Source organism: Eubalaena glacialis, chromosome 8 (genome assembly GCF_028564815.1).
Source record: "Eubalaena glacialis isolate mEubGla1 chromosome 8, mEubGla1.1.hap2.+ XY, whole genome shotgun sequence".
Taxonomy (NCBI): Eukaryota; Metazoa; Chordata; class Mammalia; order Artiodactyla; family Balaenidae; genus Eubalaena; species Eubalaena glacialis.
In genome coordinates, this window is record NC_083723.1 from 49410289 (window position 1) to 49423608 (window position 13320).

Genomic DNA, 13320 nt, shown 5'->3' on the forward strand with positions numbered 1-13320 from the left:
CAACTAACATCACTTTACAAGTTTGGCGATGTAATTACTACCTTCCAACCAATGAATACAATTCTCCTCTTTAACTTGGGTTGATATTGGGAAGTGGTGATGGGGCAGGAAGAAGAAAGAAGTATAGGCTTTGGAAAGATTTGATCCTGAAACTATGCTTATGTGTAACAGAACTTACGAAATAAGTCCTCCAGTGATGGAAGACCAAAGAGCCGTCTCACCGCAGCAACGATCAGACTAAGCACTACAATTCTGGTAAACCCTTAGAACACCTCTTGTATAAATGCTGTTATTTAATTCATATAGAGCTCTTTGAGGCAGGTACTTATCATCACCATTTTCTAGATGAAAAATATACAAGAGGAGGTTTATTTAACTTGACTTTGTTTCACATATTTTAAGCCAAAACGTGCTGACTCAAGATCACAGAGTTCAGTTATTCTCAGTTTGGGGAACAGTGGGAAGGACACTTCACCCCTGATCCTTCAGAGGTCTTGGCCAAATTGCACTTGTGCTGCTTGAAAGCTACATGTACCACAAGTCTGCCCAAAGTTTAACAGAGGAAAATGCATTAATTTAATATTATTTTATATTTATATCCCCAGTCCCTTTCAGTAAAGTTATGTTATATACTTGTAATACAGTTAGATTTTTTTTGCCATAGCCTGCATTTTTTTCTAGGATCTCCTGATCTCCTGAATAATTTTTTGTTAATTTGCATATGTTTAGGTTCACTCTTTGTCTTTTGAAGTTCTATGAATTTGGATATGCATGGTGCCAGGTATCTACCATTATCACAGGGAAGAATTTCACAACCTAAACCTCTCCTGTGCTTCACCTTTTTGTCTCTCTCCCCATGAACACCTGCAACTGCTGATTTTTTTAATAGCATCTATAGCTTTGCCTTTTCCAGAATGTCCTACAAATGGAATCACATAGTATGTAGCCTTTTCAGACTGGCTTCTTTCTCTTAGCAGTATGCATTTAAGGTTCCTCCATGTCTTTTCATGGTTTGATAGCTCATTTCTTTTTAGCATTTTTAATTTTCTTTTATAAATGGAATAATATTCCATTGTATGATGTACCACAGTTTATCTATTCACAATTAATGACACCTTGGTTGCTTCCAATTTGGGGTGATTATGAATAAAGCTGCTATAAACATCCCTGTGCAGGTTGTTGCATAGACATAAGTTTTCAACTCAATTGGATAAATATGTAGGAGCACAATTGAGGCATCATATAGTAAGGCTGGCCAAATTCTCTTCCAAAATGGCTGTACCATTTTGCATTCCCACTAGCAATGAATGAGAGGTTACTGTTGCTTCATATCTTCCCTAGCATTTGGTACTTTCAGTGTTTGGGGTTTTGGCTATTCTAACACATATATATATTTGTCTCTCAGTGTTGTTTTCATTTGCAATTCCCTAATGACAAATGACGTTGAGTATTTTTCACATACTTCTTTGCAATCGGCCTATCTTCTTTTGTAAGGTTCTGTTCTGATCTTTTACCCACTTTTCAACTGGGTTGTTTTCTTATTGTTGAGTTTTAAGATTTATAGAATTCAATGCTCTAAATATCCCCCGAGTACTGCTTTCACTATATCCCACAGATTTTGATAAGTTCTATTTTCATTTATGTTTAGGTCAAAATATTTGCTAATGTCTCTTGAGATGTCTTCCTTGGCCCATATCTCATTTAGAATCATGTTGTTTAATCTCTAATTTTTTTTGGATTTTCCAGCTATATTTCCATTACTGATTTCTGGTTTAATTCCTTGTGGTCAGATTTATTTTAAGTTTATGAAGGTGTGTCTGATGGCCCAGAATGTGATTTATCTTGGTGAATGTTCCATGTGAACTTGAGAAGAAAGTATTCTGCTGTATTAGTTGAAATATTCTGTAAATGTCAATCAGATCTACTTGATTGATGGTTCTGTTGAGGTGAACTCTTTTCCACTACCTTACTGCCTCCTTGATCTGTCAATTAGCAAAACAGGGGTGTTAGGTTTTTTTTTTTTTTTTTGTCATACTAAAGGAGTTGTAAGTACTAACATAGTTATATAACAGCAGAGAGTGAGAGTTAAATTCCCAAGAATTTACAAAGCTGGATCTCTGCTCACGAAATCTACTTGACACAGCAATCACTACTCTGTTAGTGGTGCTTAAGTTTGAGTCCTCGTGACCCTCTTAGGAGGGCTTAGATACTGCTGCTGCTGCAAATACTTGGCAAACAGTGTCACCGTCCACTTCAAGAAGAGGCAGTAGAACATGGTAATAAAGGATATAGAGACTGAAGGCAGACTAACCTGATTTGAACCCCAGCATAGACAAGGCATGTGAACCTCATTTAACCTCTCCATGCTGTGGTTCCTTCATGTATGAAATGAAAATTGCGATAGTGTCTAACACATTGGGATCAAATTGGGTGGCTGAGGGGATTAAATAAGTTAATACAAGTTAAGTTCTTAAAACAACACTTGGAACGAAAGAAACACTATATGTCTAGGTAGCTAGAAGACATTCTTAATCTCTTTCCCACTTGCTAATTTTACCACAGAGCTTGGAAATCCAAAACTTCATTCTCAGCCCTCTTTCTATTTAGGGAGATCCATTGATCTACAAGGAGCTCAAAAGAAAATCACTTGCTGTCCTGATTACACAGGTAGTTGAGATTAATACTGCCCTTCTCCATCCCCTTCTACCAACTTAGAAAGCCAACATGTTGGCTGGAGCCGCAGCAGGGCAAGGTCAAGACAGTAACTCAGTCCTCAGCATGAACATCATTAAGAGCCAACAATGGCAAATTCTTGCTCCTTCAATAAGAAAAATAAGTCCCAATTTGTCAGAGACATGGCCAGTTCAATGCCAACACATCCACTAGTATAACTGCCGCAAATAATGCTACCTTCTAAAATGGTTCTCTAGGGCTTTCTAATACCAAGTGCTGTGCCACATATTTTATATGTGTTATATTTAATGTTCACAAAACCCTTTGGGATAGGTACCATTATGTCATTTTAAAGACGAAGACACTGAGGCTTAGGGAAATTACATAAAATTGCCAAACTTGTACAGTTAGTAAGCAGAGGAGTAGAGATTTGAACAAAAGTTTGACTGCTTTTTACCAAGTTGTTGACAATTTTGATATTCAACTGCCCTGTAGATACAGGAAGCAACTTAGATGCAGGGAAGGAAAGCATTTGAAATTACTTTCATAAACTTAAATAGAAAAGTTTAGCAATTAAAGGAAAGAGAACTTTTGCTCTCATAAATTACTTACATAGCTATCTAAACTGATCAAATTGATTGACCTTTGTTCAGTTTTCAAATTCTCTTTGCCCAGAGTAAAATAGAAAAATGCTGCTTAACTTCTAAGTTCAGTCTTTGATGGGAGAAACCAATGGTTTGTGTCTGAAGGCATTTTCTGTAGCATTTGTGAATGGGTTAGTGGTAGAAATCCACTTCCTAATTGTCATGTGTCCACCCACTGCTATTGTTATAAACTTTGTGGTAATTCCAAGGTCTGGTATGCTAGGAAGAGGAACTTTTTTTCTTTTTTTTTCTCAATTGGTATTTATACTTTCAGCAAAAACAGGATAGACACAGATTTATTCCATTGCAACAGAATCTATTCCCATCACTTTCTCAGGTCAAACGTGTGACTCTGTTTTGTGCATAAGATCACAGGACTAAACATTCTTACCTTTATAAGCTATAGCCTTTCCAAAAGTAGTCTGAAACTTGAAGAGATCTGTAAACATTTATGTAGGAATCATAACCACAACCCAAAATAAACAAACATAAGAAACCATTGGGGTGGCTCGTGAAGCTTAAAACAATAATAAATGTGCTCACATTGCTACTGGGAGATAAAATAATAACAAAAGCAACTACAAAATTAAATATGATGTTTCTCCACATGGTTGTTTATGTTTCCTTCAGAAGTAAATTTAACTCTTTTGTTGTTGAAATAGTTATGTATTTCTGAATCAAAAACCAAAAGATAAAATGAGAATAATAATTTGTACAGCTGTTATGCATATACTGTGATCTTAGGTAATATAGATCATAATGATTTCTGTCAGTACAGTTTTGTTCCTTTTGAAGGTTTAAGTGTTGATGTATTCTAAATACATAGAACTAAATACAAATGAAGAAGAAATGCAAACTTCCGCTCATTTGTCCTAACTTTTTCTCATTTCTTTTACTCGTTCATCCTACAATTACTTCTATGGCCTCTGCTCTTACAAGGAAGTGAGGGAACTGCAAAGCCACCGTCACAACTCATTCTTTTCAGGCAAAGGTTTGCCATCTAGGATGAAGAATGAGTTATGATGACTGGGAAAAATAACATGTGCTAATGTGTAATCTATCATAAGAAAGAAAAAATAATAGTTGTAGCCTTTCAGGGGATAGAGAGTTCAATGAAAGAATGGAGGCAGAGAATGAAGGATGATGATGCAGAGGAGGTAGAATGTGAAATGGGTTTAATTCTGACAAGATTTTTATAGGAAAAGATGCAGCACTTCCGGTTTTAGGGAATCAGCTTCAGAATTTCTGAATGGCATTCCCTCTGAGGCTTTGGACCCATCTCTCTCTCAGCAGCTGTAGCCATACAGAAAAGACTTATCATAGCAGGCCTGAGGCAGTTGTCTACAGAAGACCTGCTTGTAGGGTTGGCCCTGGGCTGGCGTCTGGAAATTCCGCCTTTGAAATATTTGATACACTGATAAGGTTGTTTTGCCTGCCAAGGGCATGGAACACCTGCTTTCCTTCTGGGAGTCTGAAATTTCACTGGTTATGGCTCCCTATTTGTACCTTTGTGACCATTGTCCAAGAAAAACCTTGGACCCTGAATCTCAAACAAGTTTCCCAACACAGACACATTGCTCAGTAAAAAGACAAATGCTTTTCACTGCTGAAGGTAGGGCTCCCTTAGAGCAGCCTCTCTCCAGGGGGAGAGCATGGGAAGCTTATGCTTGGATGCTTCCAGACTCTGCCTGTGCCCTTTTCCCTTACTATAGTCCTGCTCTGCATGCTTGCTCTGTTGTACTGAGTACAAGTTCTGTGAGTCCTTCTAGGGAATCAGTGAAGGTTTGGATGGTCCCTGTGTCCTCAAAATATCAGTCTGCCAGCCCCCTTCATTTTTCACATTTTTTCTTCTCCCTACAATGGACAACATATTGAATCATTTCAGTACAACTCAAGCATCACTCTAAAGTGGAAAGAACGTGAGGGGTTATATCACTGCCCTACTTCAAGTCCTCCAGTGGGTTCCCATGACAACTGTTGTCTGCTGACTTTACCAATAATTCTCCAAGTCATATACATCTCTCCATCTTTCCTTTGATTCTCATGCCCCAGCCACAGTCACCACCTCCTCCCAGTATCTCAAAACACCAAGTTTTTATTTTTATCCTTTATCTGGGATCTCTGCTCATACAATTAACTCTTTTTTTTTTTTTTTAATATTTATTTATTTATTTATTTATGGCTGTGTTGGGTCCTCGTTTCTGTGCGAGGGCTTTCTCTAGTTGTGGCAAGCGGGGGCCACTCTTCATCGCGGTGCGCGGGCCTCTCTCACTGTCGCGGCCTCTCTTGTTGCGGAGCACAGGCTCCAGACGCGCAGGCTCAGTAATTGCGGCTCACGGGCCCAGTTGCTCCGCGGCATGTGGGATCTTCCCAGACCAGGGCTCGAACCCGCATCCCCTGCATTGGCAGGCAGATTCTCAACCACTGCGCCACCAGGGAAGCCCCAATTAACTCTTTCTGAGAGATTCTCCACCAACCTCTTCTCCCCAGCTATCCACCATGTACACATTTAAAGGTGTGGATTGTTTTCTCCCTGAGGTCTTAGTTTAAATATCATTCTCTCAGAGAGGGCTTTTTTGACTACCCAGTCTTAATTAGTACTTTCTCTTCTCTGTTATTTGCTTTCATAGCACTCTAATTGTTTCTCTTGTCATTTATCACTGTTTCTAATTATATATACATTTTTTTCCTTTTTAGTTTTGTGCCTTTGCCATTAGTCTATAAATTCCATGAAGACAAGGATGAGTCCAGTTTGTTAATCCTGTAGACTTAGTCCCTAATCCGGTAGCCTAGCACAGAGAAGGCACGAAATAGATAGTTATTAAACAAAAATTTTAATTGAAATATAGGAAGTAGATATGGCAATATTATTCAAAGCAAAAAGACAACAGGGAGGAGAATGAACTGTAAAAACCTTTAGACAGAAGAAAGTGTATCCGATTATTCATTTAAATTCTTATCATTCTGGCACTTTAGTGATTATACCAATTTTACTCTCATAAGTAGAATAAAGTGTGTGCAATTTGCTGGGTACTCTTGAACCAAAGCAATGATACTTAAGGATTCTTTGTAGTATTAGATAAAACACAGAAAAGCTAAGTGTAAGCTGAAAGAATAACATCTCTTCCCTAGAGCAAACTGTGTGAGAATGTATAGGGGGAATTGTAAGGACCCTTATCTAGTGAGCTTAGATATGTCCAAGAGACTGGGGGTTTCATACAAATGCAAATTTCTCTCTAGGCTCAGTTTAAAGTTTCCACTAAGAAAAACATCTAAATGATCTAATTCAAGAATTGATTCAAGTTTATCATGACCTAAAAAAGATTGAAAATCAATTGATCATAATTATTTATGGACTTGTATAAAAGTCTATCCGGTGCCACGGGTTTTGATTTTAACAGTCGACCCCAAACTGCTTACGGGTAGCTTTCCATGTAGGTCATTTCCCTAAAAGGCAAGTTTCAGAAAAACTTGTCATTAAAAAAGCTGATTCAGGGTAATATTTTGAATTTTAAAAACTTTAATATTTGTACCCCAAATTATGAAGTTTTTGAAAAAGAGTTTTCGGGGTTGTTTTTCATTGGTAGTGATTGTGATCAAAATCTTTCCAAATACATAAATATATATAAACTGCTCATGTACATGTTAATACAATGTATCCATAGAACAGCCTTATATAGCTCCAAAGTTTAGTTATAAGTATGGCCAAATCTAGCAACTTTGACTCATTTTGCTGATTTTTAGCCAAGGTAAGATAAGAAACTACATCAAGCCAGTATTCAGGAAACTGTTTAAATATTTTGTTTAAAATAGTTGGTTTTGCAAGGCATATCAACTGTATCAGAGGATCTGTCTTAAAAATTGTTTAAAAAGTTGGAAGCATGCAGCTGCCCTTGCTAAAGAAATGCTTTGAAAAGAATAATATTTATGTAGTATGCACCATACATACGTTATATGATTCACTAGACACAAAGTGGGCACTCAGATACTTGCTGATTATTTAATTTATCCAACATAACCAAAAATATATTTTGGGAGGATAAAGAATTCTTTTTTTTTTTTTTTTTTAAAGGACGAATGGCAAATTGCCCCACTTTGTTTGACGTTAAGGAATATCAAGTCAGAACTCCAGGATATCATACATTTATACTCAAAACTGGTTCTAATATGTTCATTAGAATGCCTTCTGATGAATTCAGTGCTGGTTCCTTTTTCTTTTTTTTCTCCTTTTTTTAAGTAAAAATATCCCCTCTACTCATAAGCTAATTGCACATTCAATCAAAGAAAATTATATGAAGCAAATTGTTGTTTCTTCCTTCTTTGAGTGAAAGCAAAAGGGGAAGCAAATAACAGAGAATCACAAATTGCTTTTTCAAGGAGTCTCAGGAAGGGAAGACTGAATCAAAATTGTGGCCAGCTGGTATGAAGAAGCTAGCAGACAGGATTCTGGGATGGAGTAGGGAAAGGCTCTGGGGCCAAGCTCCAGGCATTCCAAATCCAACTCCATCCATTCCTAGCTGGGTGTCTTCAACAAAGTTCCCAACCTCACTGAGCCTAGTTTCCTCCTCCACATATTTGGAAAACCACACACAGGTTGAAAAACTTACCTGAAGACTTAATGAGATAAAGAAGACTATTTTCTGGTACATATCAGCATTTTAGGCATCAAACAAAAGTCAGCTCCTTTCCTTCAGCCCCAGACAAGTCACTGGGCTGGAGAGATTTGCACAAACTCATCAGTTTTTATTCTAAAATGAGTGGCATCAATCAGAGTTAAGTTTTACCTATTTCCCTCTTTTCTTCCTTCTTTCCTTCCCTTTTATCAATAGAGTTAGAAAGGCAGTTAAAATAGGATGAGAAATAAACATAACTGTTTTTTAAATTTATATGTATTATTTTAACATGGTGTTTAGTCCATTTAAATCCACTTATTTAAATAGTGAAACTTAGGCTAATTTCTCTTAAATACAGAATTGTATATCTACTTTCTCAGTAACTAAAGGGCATCTCTAGGTTCATATGGCCAAAACTGAATCCCCAAACCTGGTTACTCCCAGTGCATCTCAATATATATCACCATCATCTACATACTTGCTCAGCCAAAATCTAGGAATTATCCTTCTTTTTCTTTTTTTCCTTATGTCTTCTCAACCTCAACATCCAAACAAGTATCATCAAACTAACCTTCAAAACATATCCCAAATCTTTTCTCTTCTCTTCAGCTCCATTACCAATCTCCAAAGCCATCATCATTTCATTCTTTTTCCATCATCATTATTTTATCATTTCATCGTTATTTCTTCCTAGTTTACCAAAGAAACCTCCTAGCAGGACTCCTCCCTGTCAGTACATTCTCCACAGGAAAACCTGAGTGATATTTTGAATGTGTAAATGCTGGCGCCCACCTACTTAAATATCTCCAGTGGCTTTGCCTACTGTTTAAAATACAATGCAGATATTTTACGCATATGAATTCTTACCTAATCTGTCCCCGCCTACCTTCTTGACCTCAACTCACATCACTAGAACAGTGATTATCTAAGTGTTCCTCAGACGCATTAGGCAATTTCAAAAATTTAAATTATTTGATAGACATTTGTTTCTCCCTCAAATGCTCCTTTTCTCAATCTTCAAAAAGCTATTTCTTTTCTCTTTCTGACTTACTTCACTCTGTATGACAGACTCTAGGTCCATCCACCTCACTACAAATAACTCAATTTTGTTTCTTTTTATGGCTGAGTAATATTCCATTGTATATATGTGTATGCTAACACATATATATGGAATCTAAGGAAAAAAAAAAAAAAGGTCATGAAGAACCTAGGGGCAAGACGGGAATAAAGACACAGACCTACTAGAGAATGGACTTGAGGATATGGGGAGGGGGAAGGGTAAGCTGTGACAAAGTGAGAGAGTGGCATGGACAGATATACACTACCAAACGTAAAATAGATAGCTAGTGGGAAGCAGCCACATAGCACAGGGAGATCAACTTGGTGCTTTGTGACCACCTAGGGGGGTGGGATAGGGAGGGTGGGAGGGAGGGAGATGCAAGAGGGAAGAGACATGGGAACATATGTATATGTATAACTGATTCACTTTGTTATAAAGCAGAAACTAACACACCATTGTAAAGCAATTATACTCCAATAAAGATGTTAAAAAAATAAATAAAAAAAATTTTTTTAAAAAAAACTATTTCTTTTTGACATTCAATTTGAGCTTAAATGATACCTCTTCAGAAGGGCCTTGCTTCTAAAGAAACTCCCTTGAAACTGTTGATGGCATTACTGATTTTGGATTGTCTGCCTGACATTTGTCAGCCTTGGTTAATTGTCTGTGGTTGTTTTGTTTTTTGCATACCCCCGACCAGAATGCAAGCTCCATGGACAATAATAAATAATAAAGAATTGACAAAGGTTGAATGAATGAAGGAAGAAAGAAATGAATAGATGAATGCATTATTCCTTCTATTAATTTTTAAATCCTTTGAAGCCTAGATGGTGTATTTGCTGTAGTACCTGGCAAAATATTTTGCACATATTTGGCAATCAATGGATATTTTTGATTGGAATAAAATGTTCCACGTCTCTTTTATTTCTGAGGAAGGAATTTCAGTGCAACCCTGTTTTCTTACACAACGTACATTATTTCCAATTTTAGCATGTATGCTGCTGGGCTGAGAACAGGTGTAGCATTTCAGACAACTCTACAATTGTATATTTTATAGTAACATAAATACAATGAGTATTTTATAGTAATGTAAAAAGTAGTTTTTATGTTCAATGACATGTAAATATATCCGCAGGGATTTAGAGACATTGTGAGTTATTTCACTGTACTTTCCTGTTCTGAATGAAGTCCTACAGTTTACAGGTATTACTTCAAGACTATTTAAGAGATGTAGAGGGAATTGGGATTACACGTTTAGCAAAAAAGTCAGAATTTTACAGCTAGAAGAGATCTTAAAGATCATTAAGTTTCATCATTTATTTCTTATATCAAGAAAGTGAGGATGAGAAAAGTTACTGGTTTGCCTACTAAATGCTGTGTAACTTAGCAAATTATCAAGTTAGCAAAGTAGTAATTAGAAAAATAGTTAATTAAAAAAGGGAGAGCTGGATAAATAGTAACAATGCACAGTTCACAGCAGTTTATATCTTCATTTAAAAATTAATCAGATTTGTGTTGCAAAAAGCCATTCCAGTAGTTACTCCTTCTCAAACATTACCAACTTTAACTGTTCATAAACATAGGACTGTCATCTTCTGAGACAGATTCCAGCACAAGTCTTCAGGTTATACCTGAAGTTTCTAAAATTGCAACAGTTTCTAAAGTTTGCAAACCAGACCTGATTGGCTTGAAATTAATGACTTTTGGATTTGTATGCCCTGTGCTGTTGTTGCTGTTTTTTGTTTGCTTTCTTCTCCTGATCAGGACAAATTACATGTATAGTCCATTAACCTTTAGGAAATAGTGATATATAATATTGATATATTTAAGGATGTACTCTTCCTGGGCCTCAATTTCTATCCTATAAAGGGGGAATCTCAAAGATATAGCAACATTATCAAAAAAGCAATAATTTTCACTGATTCCCTTATAAGGAAACTGGAAAAAATCATTGTAAAGGGACCATATGTTTTAGCATTCTGATAATCAGGTATAAAACCAAGTTTTCTCAAAACTTTTATTGAGGAGGAATAACATTACACGGACAAGTAGTTTATAGCATATAATTTTTCAGGCACGTAGTCCAATATTCTTCCCAGCTTGTGCCTTTCCATTCTAGTTCATCAAAGTGTTTATAATAGTTACTAGTCTCAGTTCAGAGGAGATCATCTCTGCCTGGTCCTCTCTCTCTTTCTCCCTCTCTCTCACTCTCTCTCTCTTTCCTCCCTGAATCTTTTTGGGTTTTTTTTTTTGTTTTTTTTTTGTAGTTGTTGGGAACAACAAAACGATTTTCTAAGACATTTATTTTTGTGGAGTGTTATTTAACTCAAAATAGGGCTCTCTTGGAGTCTGTGTTGGAAAAAAATGGTTATTTCAGTGAATGTATGCTAAATAAATCAATTAACTTCAAAAGAGGAGAAAGAAGTAATAGGAATTGGTTGACGCCTAAATAATTATTGGAAAACAACATCAGAAAATAGCATTAAACTAGGAAAGTGACAAACATCCTTTGGTCTCAGCTTTCATTCAAGGTGAATCAGGACCAGTGTAATAAATCACCCTAAATACGTCTTGTGAGTGGCCACTGCTAGAGGGCAGGCTCTGTCTCTCATCACATGCTGCCTTAGGTAAAAATGCACAATCACGGTGGAGTCCAAAGTGTGGTAAGAAGGTTCTACTTCTTCCCATGCCTGTAGAAAATACAGTTAACTTATAAGTAGTGGTAAAGTATGGAGAATCGAACCGTGTTAAACTAGATGTTCTCTCCAATTTAATACAAGTAACCTAATTGCAGCAACTATTTTAGAAATTCTAACTCTGCATTAAAAATTATTAAAATAAATTGTAAGATAGTCTTTCTTGCTTGAATGGAAGCTATTCAGGGCCTTATCTCGTATTTAGTATAATCTTGTCATTCTTGTGGCGCCACTTATTCTACAAGATGGTTTTTTTAAAAAATTCCATTAAAAAAGAAAAAAACCTGTTTTTCAAGAGTAGGAGTACCTTTTCATTTCGCCGTGAGCCACAGCCAACTTCCAAAGTGGTTATTTATGTTCGATTAAAAAAAGTTATATTGCACTAACTTGGGGAAAAACAAACTTTGATATTCGGTTTGAAATAGCTTTCTTTTCCATAATTTAAACTCTCTCACACACACATATACTTTTTCTTTTTAAAATTTATTTAGTTATCTTTAACATCTTTATTGGAGTATTATTGCTTTACAATGGTGTGTTAGTTTCTGCTTTATAACAAAGTGAATCAGCTATACGTATACATATATCCCCATATCTCTTCCCTCTTGCGTCTCCCTCCCTCCCACCCTCCCTATCCCACCCCTCTAGGGGGTCACAAAGCACCGAGCTGATCTCCCTGTGCTATGCGGCTGCTTCCCACTAGCTATCTATTTTACATTTGGTAGTGTATATATGTCCATGCCACTCTCTCACTTCGTCCCAACTTACCCTTCCCCCTCCCCGTGTCCTCAAGTCCATTCTCTACGTCTGCATTTTTATTCCTGTCCTGCCCCTAGGTTCATCAGAACCTTTTTTTTTTTTTTTTTTAGATTCCATACATATATATGTGTTAGCATACGGTATTTGTTTTTCTCTTTCTGACTTACTTCACTCTGTATGACAGTCTCTAGGTCCATCCACCTCACTACAAAGAACTCAATTTTGTTTCTTTTTATGACTGAGTAATATTCCATTGTATATATATGTGCCACATCTTCTTTATCCGTTCATCTGTCAGTGGACACTTACGTTGCTTCCATGTCCTGGCTATTGTAAATAGAGCTGCAATGAACATTGTGGTACATGACTCTTTTTGAATTATGGTTTTCTCAGGGTATATGCCCAGTAGTGGGATTGCTGGGTTGTATGGTAGTTCTACTATTAGTTTTTTGAGGGACCTCCGTACTGTTCTCCATAGTGGCTGTATCAATTTACATTCCCACCAACAGTGCAAGAGGGTTCCCTTTTCTCCACACCCTCTCCAGCATTTATTGTTTCTGGATTTTTTGATGATGGCCATTCTGACTGGTGTGAGGTGACACATCATTGTAGTTTTGATTTGCATTTCTCTAATGATTAGTGATGTTGAATATCCTTTCATGTGTTTGTTGGCAATCTGTATATCTTCTTTGGAGAAATGTCTATTTAGGTCTTCTGCCCACTTTTGGATTGGGTTGTTTGTTTTTTTGATATTGAGCTTCATGAGCTGCTTGTAAATTTTGGAGATTAATCCTTTGTCAGTTGCTTCATCTGCAAATATTTTCTCCCATTCTGAGGGTTGCCTTTTCGTCTTGTTTATGGTTTCCTTTGTTGTG